Here is a 20,583-nt window from a genome sequence, read left to right as displayed (position 1 = left end):
GATTGCTTTCCTTTATTAAAGATATTTTTCTCCTTTTCCTTTACAACAGGTATTAGAAGAACTTACACACTGACGGAAAAAGCTGCGGATGGAGAAATGGTAATGGTACCATGTGCTTTTATACAAAATTATAAAATGAGGACCTAAGTGGAGTGTACAGTCTTCCCTACTTGCTCTTCCAGGCATCATTTCTCTTCAGTTTATCCAGCAACATCAAAGTCTAGGCACTTCATGCTCTCAAGTGGCATGGCTGGTGGTTGCTTGCGGGGTTAGGAAGTTTTTCATGCCACCCCTTTTCTCCGAAGAGAAAAATCAAGCCCTCCACTCCATGTCCATGAAAACCTTCTGATGAAAGGTCCCTAGATACTCTCTCTGCTACGGTCACGCAACAACGCACTTATTCCATACCCACAGCCCCCCTCTGCCTGTGTCTGCCATGAAGGAGGATCACTCATTACTATAAAGAAGAGGAATAGGAGGGGGTAGAAAAAAATATTTTTTTTTTCTACAGAAAAGGAAAAAAAAAAGAAAGAGGAAGAGATGCATGAATTTGGTCTATTGAGCTAGACTTTGGAATAAGCCCTGCAAGGTGGAAGAAAAGGTTCTCTGTGTGGATTGGATGCTTCCTATGACCATGCTGTGTTGGATTTATAAATACCAGGAACGTGTCATGGAGAATCTACTATAGACAACAGGAGGAAACATATGCCTTCCGTTTTCTAAAAAAAGAGGTATGCACAAGTAGACAGTGTTGTAAAGAATGCCTATGTGTTTTTTTTCTGCCAGTTGTGTTTCACCCTGAAAGTTGTAGTGCTCCTAGAAGTAGTAGCAATTTCATTTGATCCATCTTGGGTGAAATTGACATTTTATTGATATTTTCTTTATTCAGTTTTTCATTGGTAATACTGCCTTACAAAGAGGTCCTCTGCCAAAAAAAAAAATCAGCTTGACTGTTACATAAAGGAGGGTGCAAAAGCTCAATACAGGCTTAAACAAAAGATAAAATCTTGTTCAGCAAAAAAAAAAAAAAAACTACATAGAAAAATAAATATTTTAAAATAATTAGTGATTTGTAAACAGAAGGACATGATAATTTATCCAACAGGGAGTGAAGAAACAAAAATGTCACTGTAAATAATGCAACAAAAGAATCTAATAAACATATAAAAGCACATACTTCATAGAGATTCATACAAGATTGATTAAATCAAGGAATCACTTGGTTACGTATAACTCTTATCTGGCATAGATGTACCTCGCACTGTATGAACCTTGAGAAACTGATGGTTTATAACCCACACTGTTAGCTGTTTCCTTAGTCTTTGTCTAGATGCGGTACATAAGAGAGATTTGAACAATTGCCGAAGCTTTCTTTTGTCTAACTGTAGGAAAAGGCGGTGGAGAATGGGACAAAAACATAATGGGCCCTCTTAAATCCTGCAGGCATTCTCCTCTGTTTTACATTTCCAAGGATGTTTGTTTTTATGTGTCTTACCATTGCACATAATGGGATTTTACCTAATAATGTCATATTACATCTCCAATGTGATTTTTTACAAACTATCATCTACCTGCCCAAGTACAGTAACGCAACAGTTAAGACCAAAATCATTCTACTGATGTATAATTACAATCTAGAAGTATCATCAGCAAGGGGGATATAATTAAGTGTAAATGGGAGTCAGATGATCATTATAAAATGTTAGGCTACAGTCAAGCTGCACACACCACAAGGGCTGCGTTCCAGGCTGTGATCAAAACTAAACATGTTAGGATGACATAAAACATGTCTCTAGTGTGCACTGGCTCATTAATCCATGGTAATCTAGCCATGTCCATCTGTCAGGTGTGCGTGTTGGAAAGGAGGGGATCCGCCTTGGGGAAAGTAGACACAGATAACCACAAAGTGACATGACAACTCTCCTAGGGCCTAAGGCCGTTCTGATCTGTTGGCAATCATCATGCTGGAAAAGGTTTCCGAATGCCAGCAGACAAGTTGTGTTTCAAAATTAGTTTCTGTGTGTTTAAAAGGTCATATTATATACTATTATACATAAAAGACTGCAAAAAATACAATGTGTTGTAGTGATAGGGAACCTGTAATAAAAAAAAAATATGACTTACTAAAACTGTGCAAAATCTGATGCAGCTCTTCATAGAAACCAATTAGCTTCCATGTTTTTTGACAAAACTTAATTGAACAAGCTGATGTTAGAACCTGATTGGCTACCATGCACGGCTGCACCAGATATTGCACACTCCAGTTTTAGTAAATCAACATCCACGTATTAAAAAAAATACAACTCTCCCTTGTCTCCAACACAGCCTCTCATATAAATTCCACTTCGCCACCAATCTTCTTCTGGATTAAAATGACTTGTATCATTCAACCCACATCCTGTGAGCCCAGGTTGTCATTATAATGTCCCTTGTGGGTCACCAGGTTAGCCTGGATTCACAATATGATATTGCAGAAAATGGTGCTGACGTTATAACATGGCCACAGCCCTGAACAATATTGCCAACTGCCCACTCCTGACCCAGGGAGAAGAGGAAAAGGACTGTAGGATATCACATGACCTGCCAGAACACATTAAGAATAAAGGTATGTATAACGGGAATTAAAAAAAAACCCAGATGCATAAGGAGGGTGCTGGGAGGAAGAGTATGTTTTCCAAAATGGAGTTCTGCTTTAACATCTCAAGAAATACAAACTGCTAATGAAAAGATTGCCAAGAAGTTAAGTCTCTTGGAAGCTTGAGGATAAAATCACCCATGTAGTTTTGTTTTATATATCATTTTACAGCATAATCAACACTGACTAACCAAGAACATTAAAAAAAGTAAAAATGTGAAAACAGATAAAACTATATATAACATAGAAAAAAAAAACATATAACAACGTAAAATATTACATAGAATGGATAATGCTTGTTTAATCACCTTCTTGGCCTGATTCCCAGTATTTCAGGGCGAGATCTTAGATCTTTCTAAAAAATAAACATTTATGTTTTCCTTGAAGATGTAAATAAGGGTGGTGTATATGGCTATAGCACAAGGACTCAAGACCAGCTCTAGAAAATATGAAGTAAGAAAATATATGAACAAAAGCAAAACAGGGTGCACTCTCTTCGTGCATTACCGTGGTGAAACACAAATTTATTTAAAAGCATAAAAATGCATACTCACAAACCAAAGGGGGATAAAAACAGAGTCTGTAATGATGGTCCAAAGTGACGGTAGACCCTTGGTGAGGTAGGTTAATGCGTTTCGGGAGACGTAGTCCCTTCTTCTGTTTTGCTTTTGTTCACCAGTATCAAGATTTCCCGATCTTCTAAGGGCTGCACCTCAACAAATGACAATTACAGTAATCCTAGTCTGCGTGAAGATTTGAGCACTGGTTTCGTTTGTTTATTATGAAAATATGTGCTTGCAGGCAGCGCAATAGCTATGTGGTTAGCACTCCTGCCTAGCAGCATTAGGGCCATTTGTTAAAATCCCAACCACAGCACTGCCTAGAGTTTGCATGTTCTCCCTGTGCCTGCGTGAGTTTGCTCCCACATTCCAAAGACATGCTGGTAGGGTAATTGACTCCTGCCTAAATTGGTCTTAGTGTGTGTATGTATGAATGTGAGTTAGGTACCTTAGATTGTAAGCTCTTTGAGGGTTAGGGATCTTTGTAAAGCGCTGTGTAAATTGATGGTGCTATATAAATACTTGTAATAAATATGTGGGGCCTACATTATATGGCTACTGACACCATTGGAAAAAGGTACCATGCCAACATTTAGGCATTCATCCCAAGAATGTCCTCTGCCAAGTGCCAAAAGTGCTTGCAGGTATATTGTTAATTACAAAATAATATCTAAAGGCCACAGGTTTATACATTCCATTATACAATGTGAAATTAATGTTCTTCCATTTTGCATTCTCTGCCGGGTAAAATACAGCATCACATGAGGACCACCAAGATGGCTACAGAAGCCCATAATCACAAATATCTCTGTACAAATCAATGGTCATCCTAGCCATTCTACTGAGAATTCTATACATTTCATATAGAGTTATAAGGCCCCCATATTGGCATCCCTATTCACTATAAAGTTTGAATTCTGGTCCTTTATCACTTTCCGTGCAAGAGGCCCTCATAACCCTTTTATCCAAACCAACTAGGGACCCCAAATTATGAGTCATTCTACTGAGCAGATCCAACTACTTCTCTAGCCAACTTCATTGACATTTCATGCCCTTTCATGTCTTATGCAAATTAAATGGAAAATAAAACTGATTAGATTGTTGTCCTAAAACATCTGTTCCCAACCAGTGGTACAAAACTGCCATAGAAGTGCTAGGACTGTGTATTTTTAAATGGTCCAAGCACCATAATACACATCTACACAGAGAGGTTATTAGGATGTTTTCTGCTCTTTAGTGGTTCCTTTTGTTCTGCATATTTACCTGTGTTAATGTATGAAAGCCTATCATTTAAAACCAATACAGCAGTGTTTGTGAACACAAGTAAATGTATATGTAAAATACTGTGTATTCTATTCTGTGTATATAATGCAGTCATTAAAATGCTTTCAGAATACACAAAGAAACAAGGATGTAGGTCTACAATGATATTATGTGCAATGATGGTTTTATGTTTTTTAAAAACTTTGATAAAAAAAAATTATTAGGGGCTAATGACCCAGTTTAACAATTAATATGAATTATTCCCACATAATAAAAAACAGGTCCACCTTTTGATTCCCTTAAGATTTGCCATTTAGAATAAATAATCTCTTTGTGATGCCATCATTCACATTTACTTGTCACAAACCTATGGTTACGGTCCAACATATTCGTGGATAATATAAAATAATACAAAAAAAGACATTCTACCTCAAAAACACTCAATATATAGTGTTATGGACCTATTAATTTTCTGATCTTGATAGGCAGGAAAGGAGGATACTTTGGTCAGTTCAATGGCTGTTATGTAACTGCTAGTTGATTTGCCACTTGCCTTCCATAAAGGTTTAGACATAAAGGTTGAAACAGATCAGCGAAACACAGTGTAAAATGTTCTGTAGTGAAAAGTAAAAAAGAAGATAGCTTGTATTTAGCGTAGTCCGTAGTTGCGTAGATTAGTCCGCATATATTATATCTCAATATTGTACCTCATTCGCACCAGTGAATCAAAGAGTAGGTGCTTTATATTGTAACTAGTGTTGCTGTAATATTATGAGATGAGTTTTGTTTAGATGGTTTTGTTTTTTAAAAACTTTGATAAAAAAAGTTCAGTTCCACAGTAAATCTTAGGTTTGAAAAATTTGGGGCCACCGAATTTGCATTAATTATTATGTTGCGTCTGAAAATATTGAATGGTTTCCATATATGAATAAGAATCCACCCAAAGTATTGAAACTGAAAACTAATATCTAGTAATCTTCTGAAAAACATTGCACCATTTTTCAAATCCACCTGGACCAATGAGGATACAAAACGAATTCTGAAAATACGAAACAAATGCCGAAAACAAACTGGTTCAACATAACGAATATGAGGGAATGAAGTTCTTCAATGAGCCAATGCATCCAAAATTGAACAACTAAACTTTCCGGCATGCACATGTCTAGCTTTCTTCCACCTTTTTTTCTTTTCCTTTTGTTTGTAACTGGATAGGTCTTAGTGATTACACAATGCATACATTTTAGAAATGAGCACACATGTAAAAAAGAAAAGCTTATATATTTTCATCTAGGATTAATATGAATACTCAGTGTGAACTTTTCCTTTGTCTGGACTTAGCAAAATAGAATAATAGAGAAACCACAAGGCATTATACTTACTTGCCTGTGCTCCCCTGCCATCAGGGCCTAAAGTCCAGTAATTGTAGCTATGGGGGTACTCATGACAATCATCTTTGCTCCCCACAGTGCATAAGTGGTCAATTGCCAATTGTGGGTGCTGTCCTGAGGGAATGAGATAGTATATCCTGTATAGCCTGAGCAGGCCATGAAAGTAAAAACATGCACAGGAACATGAAGGGGCTTCATGTTGGGTTAGAGGGGGAGCATTGCACAAGTAAGTACAGGCTGCTTGTGGAACCTGCTATCAAAAGGACCTATTCCTCTGCCTAATCAAGAAAAGTACAGGTTGAAAAATCTTGAAATAAACTTCACTCAAAGCTCTTGTATGCTTCTCCGATCTGCAGTGGCCTGGTGCCAGTTTCAGGAAAGACCCCCAACACACACACATTCAGCAAACTGCAGTAAACATATGATGATGACAATGACATCCCACCACAGTTATGTTAATCAGACCTTCTGGACTCCTAGCTGGTCCCTACCTGTGACCACGACTACTGATGCATTTCACCACTATTGGGATTAATTGTAGAGGCATGGGTGGCCAGGATTGGGGGGTGTTAATATACAACGGGTAATTAAAACACATTTAAAACATTCAATGGGCCAGTTAATCCCATGTGGAAGGCAGAGTTTGGAATCAGAGAGACACAAAGTATTAACCGCCAGTCCATGTAATCAATGTAAGTGAGACGTCTCATTAAACACACCAGCATAACTAAATGTGTACATGTGTGTAACATGCATGTGCAGCCACACATGGATGCAGACTAAGAATACCTCCGCAACATCTCCAAGATACGGCCGCTCTTTACCTCGGAAACTACTAAGCAACTTATTCACTCCCTTGTTATCTCTCGCCTTGACTAGAGTAACTCCCTCATTGGTCTACCTCATTGCAGGCTATCCCCTCTTCTTCAGTCTATCATGAATGCTGCTGCCAGACTCATCCACCTTACTAACCGTTCTGTATCTGCCACCCCTCTCTGCCAATCCCTCCACTGGCTTCCCATTGCCCAACGGATAAAATTAAAAACGTTAACAATGACATATAAAGCCATTTATAACTCTGCCCCAAATTACATCACCAATCTTGTCTCCAAATATCACCCAAGCCGTACTCTACGCTCCTCACACGACCTCCTGCTCTCCAGCTCCCTTATCTTCCTCCTCCCATGCTCGTCTCCAGGACTTCTCCAGAGCTTCCCCCATCATCATCAAATTGCACTGCACACAATTCGCATGTGATTTGCGCAGGTATTTGGTGCGGATCCTATGCGAATCACATGCGATGTACCGCACCGCATGAGTGTGAACCTAGCCTTAATGCTGTTCTAAGATGCCTGTTGAGGACTTGTCTATATCCCATAGTGCAAGGTTGGGTTTGTGTGTAGCCCTGTCTTGTTAGTCACTTCAGCTTCTTATTAACAAAACAACATATCAGTGTTTATTAGTCCCATTCTCAAGTTTGAGCATAAATAGCATAAATTAAGTTTTATGTGCATTTTGAGGAGCATTTCTTCCGAGTTATTTAATCAATATAGAGAGACATATGGCGGTTGTGGAGCATCTGGTGTAAGTCTAGGATATGAATAGATCGGAGCTGCCTGGGGTATATGGGGGATTGCAGTGAAGTTTACAGAAGTTATGATTTACTGGGGAGTTTGCTTTGTTCTTCTACATAGGTAAATATTGTGCAGGTGGTAGCCAAAGGGAGAGTTTTGTGTGATGAATTGGCCGAAGGGAGAGATTACGACAAGACAACTGCACACATGCCGATTTGTCTTTTCTATACGGTGATAGGTTTTGTCGTTTCACGGATCACCTATGATTCTGTTAGGATGAAAGCACTCAGGTATGCAGTGTTTGGTTTTTTTTGCTGTGTTTTGATGTAATGGAACTGAATTTTAAACTGCTCATATTGTCCTTCCCCCTGGTTCCTTCCTACCCCCTTCTTATCAACATGCTAATGACTTTTATCCTTTCAAGTTTCATGACATACCTTATTCAAAGCGGAGTTCCACTCAAAAGCGGACGCTGCACTTATTTACCTACACCCCTCCTCCACTGCCATATTTAGCACCTTTTGGGGGGGAGCGGGTTCCTGGTTTTGACAGGTACCCACTCCCACTTCCGGCTCAGTTCGCCGTGGCAAAGTTTGGCCCCCTCCTCCCGCCCACAGGCTCCTGGGAATATTCACAGGTCCATGGAGACTGCTGGACCAATTAGGAGGCGCAGAGCAACTCGCGCATGCGCAGTGGGCACCAGGCTGTGAAGCCGCAAGCTGTCACAGCCTGGTGCCCACAGTTGAGATGCTGGCGCCGTGGAGGAAAGAAGGAGAGAAGGGACGGCGCGGGTGAGAACATCGCTGGACTCTGGGACAGGTAAATGTGTGTTTATTAAAAGTCAGCAGCTACAGTTTTTGTAGCTGCTGACTTTTAATAAACACTGAAACGGCTGGAACTCCACCTTAACATCAAGTGATGTCATCACTGTGTCTCTGCACATCTCTATGCAATAAAACCAGATGATGGCTGCTGGTAGGGTACTGTACATTAGCTTCTTGAAAACATCACAGCACCCTGACTCATTACTCCCCTTAGAGCCCCCAGCCCTGATGCAATCAGTGATCTGGTACATTTAAGGAGTTGTGTGTGTGCAGTAAAATCATACTTAGCACTGTTAGGAGAGGAGCCTGTACATATGTGCAAGTCTGAAGGTAAGGCTGGTGTTAAAGAAGAATTCCAGAATTTTTTTTCTCCCGTGCAGTGGGGCTGTGCCTGCACTGCATGGGTTAACTGCTTGTTGTTGGCCAGAGATATACTTACCTAATTTGCCGATTCTCTCAGTGCATGACCAGTCCCTGCCACTTGTGATCTTGTGAATGGACTGTTCCTGATGTCATCACGGCCATAGACAGCTCTGGACGTGAGTAATGGCAGGAACAGTCCACCGCTGGACATGGGGGAGTGCAGTTTTCCGGAGGATCGAAGGATCAAGTAAGTATAGCCTTCCTGTGTGTCCCTGGACAAAACAAGCAGTTAACCAATGCAGTGCAGGTACTGCCCCACTGCTTGGGAGAAAAAACTAATTTACATGGAGTTCTGCTTTAAGGTATTTTTTTGCAAACAGCTATATATAAAATATATAGTCCCTACAAACCTCTTCTTTCCGGTGCTTTAATTTTAATGGAAATGTAATTAATATTCCAGCTAGTAAACATGAACAGTAAAGGGACAAGACATATGTAACATACAAATACTTTTGCCTATATTTCAAATCATTCACTTAGCACCTGCAGCCTAGTTCACATTCGACCTAATACACAATATGCATATTTTCTACTGTATCTATTGATAAATTCCCAATGGGGAATTCACATTCCCTTTGCACAACTACTACGCAACTCACACAGTTCTTACTTCACCTAGTTACTAGGGCTCAATTCAAATGCCACCGACTGCCCTGCATAACTGATGAGAAATGATTTTACTCTATTTGTACTCTCACATATAGGTGTCCGTTTATGAACCAGCGGTAATAGATCGCTGCTCAGTTCTCCGGCATTCTCGGAGAACACAGTTCTCATGTGAATGCAGTTTATGAAGCAGTTCTCCGAACGAAGGGAGAACGGTCTCCAAACGCTGGAGAACGGTCTACAAACTCTGGAAAACGGCTGATTTTACTATAATCTCGCGAGATTACAGTAAAAGATCAGTTTACTAAACAGAGGTAAATTATTGCTGCTTAGTTTGCGGTCCCTCTGATTCTCCAGCTCTGGGCTGGAGAATCTGGAGGGAGAACACAAATCTCCAGCGAAGGGCTGACATGATCTCCTGAGTGTCATAAACTGTGAATGACCAGAGAATAGCTGAGATCCGTTGAATCGCAGCTATTCTCTGTGTCATAAACGGACACCATAGGGGGAGATTTACTAAAACTGGTGCATCGGGGCAGCTGTGCATAGTAACCAATCAGCTTCTAGATTTTATTGTCAAAACCTAATTGAACAAGCTGAAGTTAGGATCTGATTGGTTACTATGCACAGCTACACCAGATGATGGGTGCACCTGTTTTAGTAAGTCTCCCCCACAGTATACCAGGTTGTGCCGTGTGCCAATCTAATAGGTTTAAGATGCAGCAAAAATATTAATGTTTTCAACATTTTCTTATTATTTGCATCATTTTTAAATAATTTATATTTTTTTCTAAATTTCTGTGTCAGTATTTGTTAGAAAGTCCAAAATTAAAGGGAAAAAGTTGCTGGTTTACGGGCATCAAACACTATACAGCAGCAGCATCAAGTGATCACTTCTATAATCAAAGTACAGCAGTAGTAAAAATGTATTTTTCATTACCGAAGTACAGTTTTACTACAAATATGCATGTAACTGCCATTTGGAAATTGAGTTAAAATTGTTAAAGGGACTCTCTCTTGAGAAAAATATGGCAGCTGCCACTGTTGACCTCTCTTGGAAATGATTGTTTTCTGGTGGTGTTTGGCTTTAATTTTGAATCACATTCTCAGAACAAGCATGCTGTAACTACATCTACTTCTGGAGGAAAAGAGAATTAACCTTTACATATAGAAAGGCTTCTTCACAATAAGAGCTGTGAAAATGTGGAATAGACTCCATCAAAAACTAGTTCTGGCCAGCTCAGTAGACTGTTTTATTTTAAAAAAGAGCTGGATGCATTCCCAAATGCACAAAATAACTAGATACTAATTTTCTGAGGTAATAACTCAGGGGTAGTTGATCCAGGGAATATCCGATTGCCTTTTTGGGGATAAGTAAGGAGTTTTTCCCCCACTGGAGCAAATTGGATCATGGTTTATTGGAGTTTTTTTTGCCTTCCTCTGAATTAACTATGGGTCTAGGATATCATATATGGAGGTTTTGGGTTTGTGTTTTATTTATTTATTTAATTGGTTGAACTAGATCAGGGGTCTCCAAACTTTTTAAACGAAGGGCCAGCTTACTGTCCTTCAGGCTTTAGGGGGGCCGGACTGTGGCCAGTGTGAATAGAATATGTCCTGGCATTAGTGGGAGTAAACATTGCCCCATTATTGGTATTAACAGGATAAATGGTGCCCCATGGTTGGTTTTGACAGGAGGAATAGTGCCCCATGGTTGATATCAATGGAGGGAATAGTGCCCCATTGATAGTGTCAATGTTCATTTATGTTCATTTATGTACAGTGTTGCAGGACTGCGCAGTTGTCTTTTAAAGTAACACAGTGCCGTATCACAAAAATTTCCAGATCATGAAGGGAAGTAAATCTTCCGGAAGGCAAGTGGTTAATACAAGAATTTGCATGTTTTGGGAGCTAGAGCTCAGCTTTAACCTCCCTAGCGGTATTCCCGAGTGTAGCTCGGGGTAAAGTTTCAGTACCACAAGCGGTAAACCCAAGCTACACTCGGGAATACCCTGCGGCGCTGCTCCGCGATCCCTCGATCACTTACCTTGTCCTGCGCTCCCGCAATGTCCCTCCTGCAGTGTCCCCGGCAATGTAATCCGGCGGATGCTGGCATCTGTCTTCTGGGTTTCGTCCCCTGCGAGCGTCGGGAAGTATGGGAGACGGAACGGCGGGAAATTTGAAAATGACAAAAAGTGACATTCACTAAAATCACATAGTAAAACATTACTGTATCAAACCATTTCACATACATTTTGTCCCGAGTGCTTTGTCCTGTGCCCTGCCTGCATTTTCACTGTTCTTTCTGCCTGGAAACTGAGAAACGTCCATGGCGTCCAAAAAGCGTCCCTTTAGGTCAAAAGCGGTTTTAGACCAGCTAGAGAACAGCGATAGTAAATTAGAACTTACTTGCAGAATTGAGTGATAATGATTCGTGGGGAAATTCGTCATCAGACACTGAAAACGATTTTGCGACTTTTCTCAGTGATGTGCGAACTTGGCGCTATATTTCAAATGTCAGTGTTTTTGGTTTGATTATATTATTACATTAAATTTATTATTATTATATTATTATTTTTTATGATTATTTATTAAATTATAATTTATGATTTCGTGTTTCAAATTTTATCATATCCGGGATGTTTACTAGACTCTTGTTCGTACAGATTTCAGTGAGTTATTCCTAAAAATAACAGGCCTACAATAAAAAAAATACATAATTCCATGCAAAAAAATGTACCACTTTGAGCACAGAAATATGGACATAATCAGACCGCTAGGGAGGTTAAACAATGGCAAATCCATACAAACAAACCATAGAATAGGAAATGAAAGCACTGATGGAAGGAGGAGTTCAAAACCATGGACAGCTCCTTAAAAATCAACATTCATTAACAAGCTGTAACATGTAGTATTTGCTAGACTTTTTCAGAAATACTAAAAAAAAACTGTTGTGTTGACCTTCATTGGCTTAAAGTGGTACTGATATAAATGTGAATATTTTATTTAAAAATCTTAGAAAAACAATCTGTAAAAAAATATTAACACTACCCATATGTGTTCATATGTACTATTTGTGTCTCTGTGTGATGCAGTTGGTAAAAATAAATACATTTATTGCATACGATGAGAAATTGTGTGGGAGGTATTACAGATGAATGTTAGTGGAAAAGGTGAAGATGAATAATTCAAGAGAAAAGTAAAAATTATAATATAATTAATCCTATAGTGTACAATAATTGTTTACATAAGTAAATGCATTAAAGTGGCTGCCAAGTTTTTTTTTTTGTTTACCTTAATGCTTCTCTGCATTCAGGCAAATAACCTTCTGTCTTTCTCTGTAGAATGAAGATATTTGTTATGTATGTTCATCCTATATATCTTTTTGCCGCAGCTCATTTTTAATACTCTTTCACCACTTGCACGGTATCCTTTTTATTTATTTTCACGGAAAAAAATCTTGTGTGTGCAGCCCCCCCCCCCCCTTATACTTACCTGAACCCAATCTCGATCCAGCCCTGTGTATGAGAGCAGTGGTTCTCTCCCTCCTCACAGGGCAGATTGATAGCATGAGAGCCATTGGCTCCTGCTGCTGTCAATAAAATCCTGTGAAGAGTGAGGGGGGGGGGGCTGAGCTGTGAGCAGTGCTATCTGTGTCAATGGACGCAGCCAGCGCGGCTTGGGATTGAGCCTGCAGGTGTGCCATCATAAGAAGTGGCTTCCTATGGTGGCACACTAAGAAGAGGAAGAGTCAAGAGTGCTGTGGGGGACTCGAGAAAAGGAGGATTGGGGCTACTCTGTGTACAACCATTGCACAGAGCAGGTAAGTTTTATAAAACAAAATCAGGTTTATAATCATTTTAATAACTTAATGGCTCACAGATAATTTGGCCTTGCATCATGATAATGTATCAGATATCAATTATTCAACCTGGCTGTATATGGGGTGAATGTTGTATTATGTTGCAGCATTAATATGGACACTAATTGTTAGTTCACATCTATGTTCACTTTTTTATGGATTTCCTGTAAGTATTATATAATTTTATGAAGAAAATAATGTGCTGATATGTTTCTGTACAAGTATTTTACTTCTGTATTCACCTGAAAATAAAAAGTAATTAGAAAGAAAAGATGGATGGTTTTCAATAACAGGGAAAAAAGTACCTCTTGTCTAAGGCAATTTGGTTTTATATTCTAAATGTAGAAAGATATTTTTAGCTGATCAGCTTTGAAGTATATATAGTAAAAGCCAAACTACTGTACCTAGCCTTCAAATGGACATAAAGTATATCTGAATCTATAAAAATGTGTGTTTGTGTGTGTATATTCAATTTCAGTAGAATAGATAATGGGTACAACTGTTGTTGTTTTTGTCTTTCTTTATTGGGGAGAATTACCTTTACTTCCTGCCCCATAGACAGAAACGAAAGTGACAGGAGATCTATCCAAAACAAGAAAAATCTCCTCCTAGACAGTTGTCACTGGAATAAATGTCCCTTCTGGAAGATTTACCCTCTGGTGACAACTCACTTTTTCTCACTTTCACTCATGGTGACAGAGGTCTCTAAAACTCACAGAGAGTGTGAATCTCCCATTGAGGACAAAGGAACTAGGCAAACTTAATGTGATACTTAACAGGGCTGGATCTAGTCCATCTGATCTGGGGGTTCAGGTAAAAAGTCAGGGGGCATAAGGTCAGTCAGTCAATGACAGTCTGTCACACAGTGTGATAGAGAACCCGTATTCCTGTTCATCCAGTGTGCTGATGTACCTGGAAGTAACATCTCACAGGTAGTGCAGAGGCGGTGCAGGGGTGCAGAGGGAACAATAGTAAGTCACCCCTTACATCAGGTGTCCCTATCAGTTACCCCCTATCAGGTGTCCCCATCAGAGTCCCACTCCACATCAAGGTTCCCATCAGTTTCCCCCCACATCAAGATCCCCATCAGAATCTCCCCTCACATCAGAGTTACCATCAGAGTCTCACCTTACATCAGGTGGCCCCATCAGAGTGCCCTTTTACATCAGGTGTCCCCATCAGAGTGCCCCTGTAATTCACGATCCCCATAAGAGTTCCACCCCACTTCAAGGTCACCAGAGTCCTACTCCACATCAGGGTCCCCATCAGTGTTCCCACCCCACATTAAGGTCCCCATCAGGGGACCCTCCCCGCTCATCAGGCTCCCCATCAGAGTTCCACACCACATAAAGTTTGCCCTCAGAATCCCCTCCCCCACATCAAGGTCCCCATCAGAGTCCCACCCCACATAAATGTCCCTGTCAGAATCCCCTCCCCCACATCAAGGTCCCCATCAGAGTCCCACCCCACATAAAGGTCCCTGTCAGAATCCCCTCCCCCACATCAAGGTCCACATCAGAGTCGCACCCCACGTCAGGTATCCTCATCAGATTGCCCACTTAGATCAAGTGTCTCCGACAGAGCTCTGCGTTACATCAAAGTCCCTATGAGAGTCCCCCCTTACATTAGCTGTCCCCATCAGGCTGGCTCATGCATCAATGGATGCACTCTCAGAGACTTTGGGGTGCACAACTAAAATCTGGGGGGGGGCACAGCCCTCCCCAACACCCCCCTAGATCCGGGTCCAATACTAAATGTTCAATTTTACCCCATCAGAGTCCCACCCCACATAAAGGTCCCTGTCAGAATCCCCTCCCCCACATCAAGGTCCACATCAGAGTCCCACCCCACATCAGGTATCCTCATCAGATTGCCCACTTAGATCAAGTGTGTCCGACAGAGCTCTGCCTTACATCAAAGTCCCTATGAGAGTCCCCCCTTACATTAGCTGTCCCCATCAGGCTGGCTCATGCATCAATGGATGCACTCTCAGAGACTTTGGGGTGCACAACTAAAATCTGGGGGGGGGGGCACAGCCCTCCCCAACACCCCCCTAGATCCGGGTCCAATACTAAATGTTCAATTTTACCAAACCTGCCATACTTAACAATGGTTTTGCACAGAGCAGCCCGACACTCCTGTTCTCAGGTTCTCCACCGGCGCTTCTGGCTCCTCCCCCCTGATGACTCTTGCAAGCAGTTGCAACAGAAATGGAAACTTCACAGAATTTCTTACATTCCTCACTTTATTCATAAAACAAAACTTGGCTGGAGTTGGACTTTAAAGCATCACCCTCGAGATGATTATAAATTCATCACCTTGTAACGCAGGAATTAATGCTCATTTCTCCAGAATTAATTTGACAAAGTTCGTACTCTGCATATATTTCACAATTTTCAAAAAACATATATTATGTAGATAAGATCAACGATTTCTTGTCATTCTACACCTGAGCAACAAAATTAGGCATTCTGAGAGATTTCCATAACTTTTATTATAAATGCTTCAGGAGACTTGGCTGTCAGTTGTTTTTTTTTTACAAGAAAAGGTACTTAAATATTTGAACAGCATATCTTACAGAAGGTTCCGTAAATCTGGAATCTCTTGTAGTACTACAAGTCTCATCATGTCTTTTCAGCATATAAACTGGCTATTTAGTTATGTACAGTTCTATTTATTACTTAGCGATAGATAGATAGATAGATAGATAGATAGATAGATAGATAGATAGATAGACTATAGGGGATAGATAGATAGATAGATAGATAGATAGATAGATAGATAGACTATAGGGGATAGATAGATAGATAGATAGATAGATAGATAGATAGATAGATAGATAGATAGACTATAGGGGATAGATAGATAGATAGATAGATAGATAGATAGATAGATAGATAGATGACAGATAGATAGATAGATCGATAGATAGATAGATAGATAGATAGATAGATAGATAGAAAAATAAAATATAGGGGATAGATAGATAGATAGATAGATAGATAGATAGATAGATAGATAGATAGAAAAATAAAATATAGGGGATAGATAGATAGATAGATAGATAGATAGATAGATAGATAGATAGATAGAAAAATAAAATATAGGGGATAGATAGATAGATAGATAGATAGATAGATAGATAGATAGATAGATAGAATATAGGGGATAGATAGATAGATAGATAGATAGATAGATAGATAGATAGATAGATAGATAGAATATAGAGGGATAGATAGATAGATAGATAGATAGATAGATAGATAGATAGATAGAATATAGGGGACAGATAGATCGATAGATAGATAGATAGATAAATAGATAGATAGATAGAATATAGGGGATAGATAGATCGATAGATGGATAGATAGATAGATATCTCAAAGTGTGTCTGTTCCAGAAGGGGTAATGTTGGAGATGGGGGTGATTGGGGTGCCGACATGTGCAGTGGTGACAGCAGAGGGTATTAGGATGGTGGCGACTGCAGTGGAGACAGCAGGGGATTTAGATCTTGGCAAGTGCAATGGTGATAGCGAGAAAGGAATAGGGATCAAGTGCGGTGGTGACAGCGTGGCGGGGGGAGGGATGATTATGGTGGTCAGATGTAATGGGAGGGGTGATGGTTAGAGTGGGGGGGGGGGGGAGAGATAGTGGCTGTCAGGTGCTGAATGGAAGGGAAGGGTTTGGTGTGGTAATAGTTGGGGGGGGGGGGGTGCACAGTGCTTAAAGGGGAGCACAGTGGCAGGCACAATGGTTGGAGAGAGTTGGAGTCATGGTGTTAAATTTGGAGGGTTGGGATGGGGTATGTTCAAGCACGCAGGTGAGAGAGGGTACAAGCGTAATGCTGAAACCAGGGAAGAGGGGGTGTGTAGGCATGGTGGTGAGAGTGGGAGGTGGACAGTATGCAGGAACAGGGCAAAGTGGTAGGAGCAGGAGAGGGGTGTGTAGGTGCAATGATAAGAGTGGGGTCAGGGAGTGCAGGTGCCGTAATTAGAGTATGGACATGAAGGTCCTGTGATGAATGCAAAGGTGGCTGTGACATTGGGGGTATGTTTGTGAAGGCGTCAAGGGGGGGGTACTATATAGTTAAGGTGATGAGAGCAGTGGGGAAGAGGGTTCATGTGTGAGTGGGGCCTGCAGGTGCTGGGGATGGGGTGATGTTGGCTAAATGGTGAGCGTAGGGGTTGGGGCCTGAGAGCATCATGTGGGGCAGGTTAAGGGTCAAGAGAGTTGGAGAGAGAAAGGGGCTCTGATCAAATTGTTGACAGTAATACTCATTGCATCACTACCAACAGCCAATAGCTATGCTCTCAGCAATGTGCCAACGCATGCCCAGCGACCGTGACCATGACCCAATGAATGTGCATAGCCATGTATACAGTGGGCGTGTGAAATGGAGTGTTACTCTTCCACAAGGCTGCCATCAAGGGGGTTGATTTACTAAAGGCAAATAGACTGTGCACTTTGCAAAGTGCAGTTGCACTCTACAAGAGCAGTTGCTCCAGAGCTTAATAAATGAGCAGAAGCTCTACTGACTTCCATCATCCAATCATGTGCAAGCAAAAGTATTTTTTTTTTACAATTTTCCATGCACGTGATTGGGTATTCTTTGCCAAGTGAATCTTTATCTCATTTACAAAGCTCTGGAGCAATTGCAGTTGCAGAGTGCAACAGCACCATGTATGGTGCACAGTCTATTTGCCTTTAGTAAATCAACCCCAATATGTGCAGGTAGTGATCTGTACCTCCACCACAGCGTGTGTGCAGGATATCACCTACAGTTGTGGCCAAAATTATTCAACCCCCAATGCTGTAAAGGGGTTTAGGGACTATAGTGTACATTTGGAATTGTATTCAGAATCAAATCCTACAAGGACGTTGTAACTACCCAAATGCAACTAAAATGACATCAATTGTTTATGTAATACAGTAGTAAATGGTTCTTATGTGGTTTCTTCATTGCCACAATTATTCAACCCCTTAAAGACTACCACTCTGAAGAACAGAGGTTCATACAGGTGCTTTCCATCAGGTATTGAAAACACCTGTGGATGTCACCGAGCAGCAATCAAGCATAATAAGCACCAATTAGGCAGCTTTAAAATGACTGTGATACTCAGCTCCTTCTAGACATTTACTGGTGTGGTTACAAACATGGTGAAGGCAAGAGAATGGTCCAGGAAGACAAGAGAAGAGGTGATTTCTCTTCACAGGAAGGGCAATGGCTATAAGAAGATTGCAAAGATGTTAAACATACCAAGAGACACCTTAGGAAGCATCATTCGCAAATTCAAGGCAAAGGGCACTGTTGAAACGCTACCTGGTCGTGGCAGAAAGAAGATGCTGACTTCGACTGCTGTGCGCTACCTGAAGCGTAGAGTGGAGAGAAGTCCCCGTGTGACTGCTGAGGAACTGAGAAAAGATTTGTCAGATGTGGGTACAGAAGTTTCAGCCCAGACAATAAGACGCACACTGCGTAATGAAGGCCTCCGTGCCAGAACTCCCAGGCGTACCCCCTTGCTGTCTCCAAAGAATAAGAAGAGTCGACTGCAGTATGCCAAAAGCCATGTGGACAAACCACAAAAGTTGTGGGATAGTGTTCTGTGGACTGATGAAACAAAATTAGAACTGTTTGGGCCCATGGATCAACGCTATGTTTGGAGGAGGAAGAACAAGGCCTATGATGAAAAGAACACCTTGCCTACTGTGAAGCATGGTGGAGGGTCAATCATGCTTTGGGGCTGTTTTGCTTCTGCAGGTACAGGGAAGCTTCAGCGTGTGCAAGGTACCATGAATTCTCTTCAGTACCAGGAGATATTGGATGGAAACGTGATGCAGTCCGTCACACACCTGAGGCTTGGGAGACGTTGGACCTTTCAACAGGACAATGATCCCAAGCATACCTCCAAGTCCACTAGAGCATGGTTGCAGAGGAAAGGCTGGAACATTTTGGAGTGGCCATCGCAGTCACCAGACTTAAATCCGATTGAGAACCTCTGGTGGGACTTAAAGAAAGCAGTTGCAGTGCGCAAGCCTAAGAATGTGACTGAACTGGAGGCCTTTGCCCATGAAGAATGGGCGAAGATACCCGTAGATCGCTGCAAGACACTTGTGTCAAGCTATGCTTCACGTTTAAAAGCTGTTATAACTGTAAAAGGATGCTGTACTAAGTACTAAGATTGAATGTCACTTGGGGGTTGAATAAAACTGATAATGCTGTGAGCACAGAAAAGACATTTGTGGTTATTTCATTATAACTGTTATGTTATATTTGTCTGACCTACAAGTGCCTCTTTAATGTAAATGTAAGCAAGATGACTGAATGATCAAAAGCAATGTCAAACTGGCCAAAACACTCAATTTCAGTGGGGGTTGAATAATTTTGGCCACAACTGTACATGGCTTTCATAATACAATATGGCAATGAGATCCTGTTCATGTGTCAGTACCAGGGGCGGACTGACAACTCGTGGGGCCCCCGGGCAATAGTGGATCATGTGGCCCCTGTGTCCTTGCCCACACTCAAAGCACACTCAAAAAAGTCTATAAAAGGTACCAGGGGCATTTCATGGGGCCTCCTACTGACCCCGGGCCCTCGGGCAGTGCCCGAGTGCTCGAATGGTCAGTCCGCCCCTGGTCAGTACCATGTGTGCCCAAGATCTTAACGCCATATTGACAGAAGACTTGTGGAAGCACAGGGGTGAAACTCTGATATGCACATTAGGAAATAGTTTTTATTCATTTGTTTATATATTCATTTGGGGGGAAGTCTATATTCTGTGCATTAGAACTCCTTACAATGTGTATGCATGCGGTATGACTATGCAGTACTATGCATGCATTGGGATTGAGTAGGCAATATGATGTCAGTATTACCGCGCATGCATGGCCACCATACTTGGTTACCGAAGTGCCATCCTGTGCATCTCAACTCTTCTTAATGACACAACCGTCCAGCATATTAGACGGGACCCAGGTGGCATCTTAGAGGAATTCAGTGGGATAAAGTTATTGCTTAAAGCGGAGCTCCACCCAAAAGGGGAAGTTGCACTTTAAGGACTGCTCCCCATTAAGTATTGGCACCTTTGGGGTCAAGGGGAGCAGGTACCTGAATTTGACAGGTAACCGCTCCCACTTCCGGTCCGATCGCCTAGGCTATCGGAAACGGAAGGTGTCCTCCCTCCCTGTAGTCATTTGGGACACGTGACAGATCCCAGAAGACTACAGGGCCATTCATGAAGCGCAGCGCTACTCGCGCATGCGCAGTGGGTACCCGGCTGTGAAGCCGCACGCTATCACAGCTGGGTGCCCACACTGAAGATGCCGGCCTCCTGGAATACAGGATGTCCGGTGAAATGTGCTGCGGGGGACACACCGTGGGACCGAGGGACAGGTAAGTGGCTGTTTTTTTAGAAGTCAACACCTACAGTTTTTGTAGCTGCTGACTT

The 20,583-nt window shown here is 41.4% G+C and overlaps 2 protein-coding genes across 5 annotated transcripts in view; one reads left to right on the top strand and one right to left on the bottom strand.

Moving 5' to 3' along the window:
• MACROD1 (mono-ADP ribosylhydrolase 1) overlaps positions 1–20,583 on the bottom strand; it is a 1,131,067-nt gene that overhangs the window by 362,448 nt on the left and 748,036 nt on the right. The gene's annotated exons all lie outside the window — the stretch shown is intronic.
• Positions 1–20,583, top strand: part of FLRT1 (fibronectin leucine rich transmembrane protein 1) — a 305,821-nt gene that overhangs the window by 161,468 nt on the left and 123,770 nt on the right. For both annotated transcript variants that reach the window (XM_089652779.1, XM_089652780.1), the window contains exon 2: positions 50–731. The gene's annotated coding sequence lies outside the window, so the exon portion shown is untranslated. The remainder of the gene's footprint in view (positions 1–49; positions 732–20,583) is intronic.

Source organism: Staurois parvus, unplaced genomic scaffold (assembly GCF_062004578.1).
Source record: "Staurois parvus isolate SC_StPar_1 unplaced genomic scaffold, SC_StPar_1.0 ptg000694l, whole genome shotgun sequence".
NCBI classification, from domain to species: domain Eukaryota; kingdom Metazoa; phylum Chordata; class Amphibia; order Anura; family Ranidae; genus Staurois; species Staurois parvus.
Note: the sequence above shows the minus strand (reverse complement) of the source record. Positions and strands in the feature narration are given on the sequence as shown.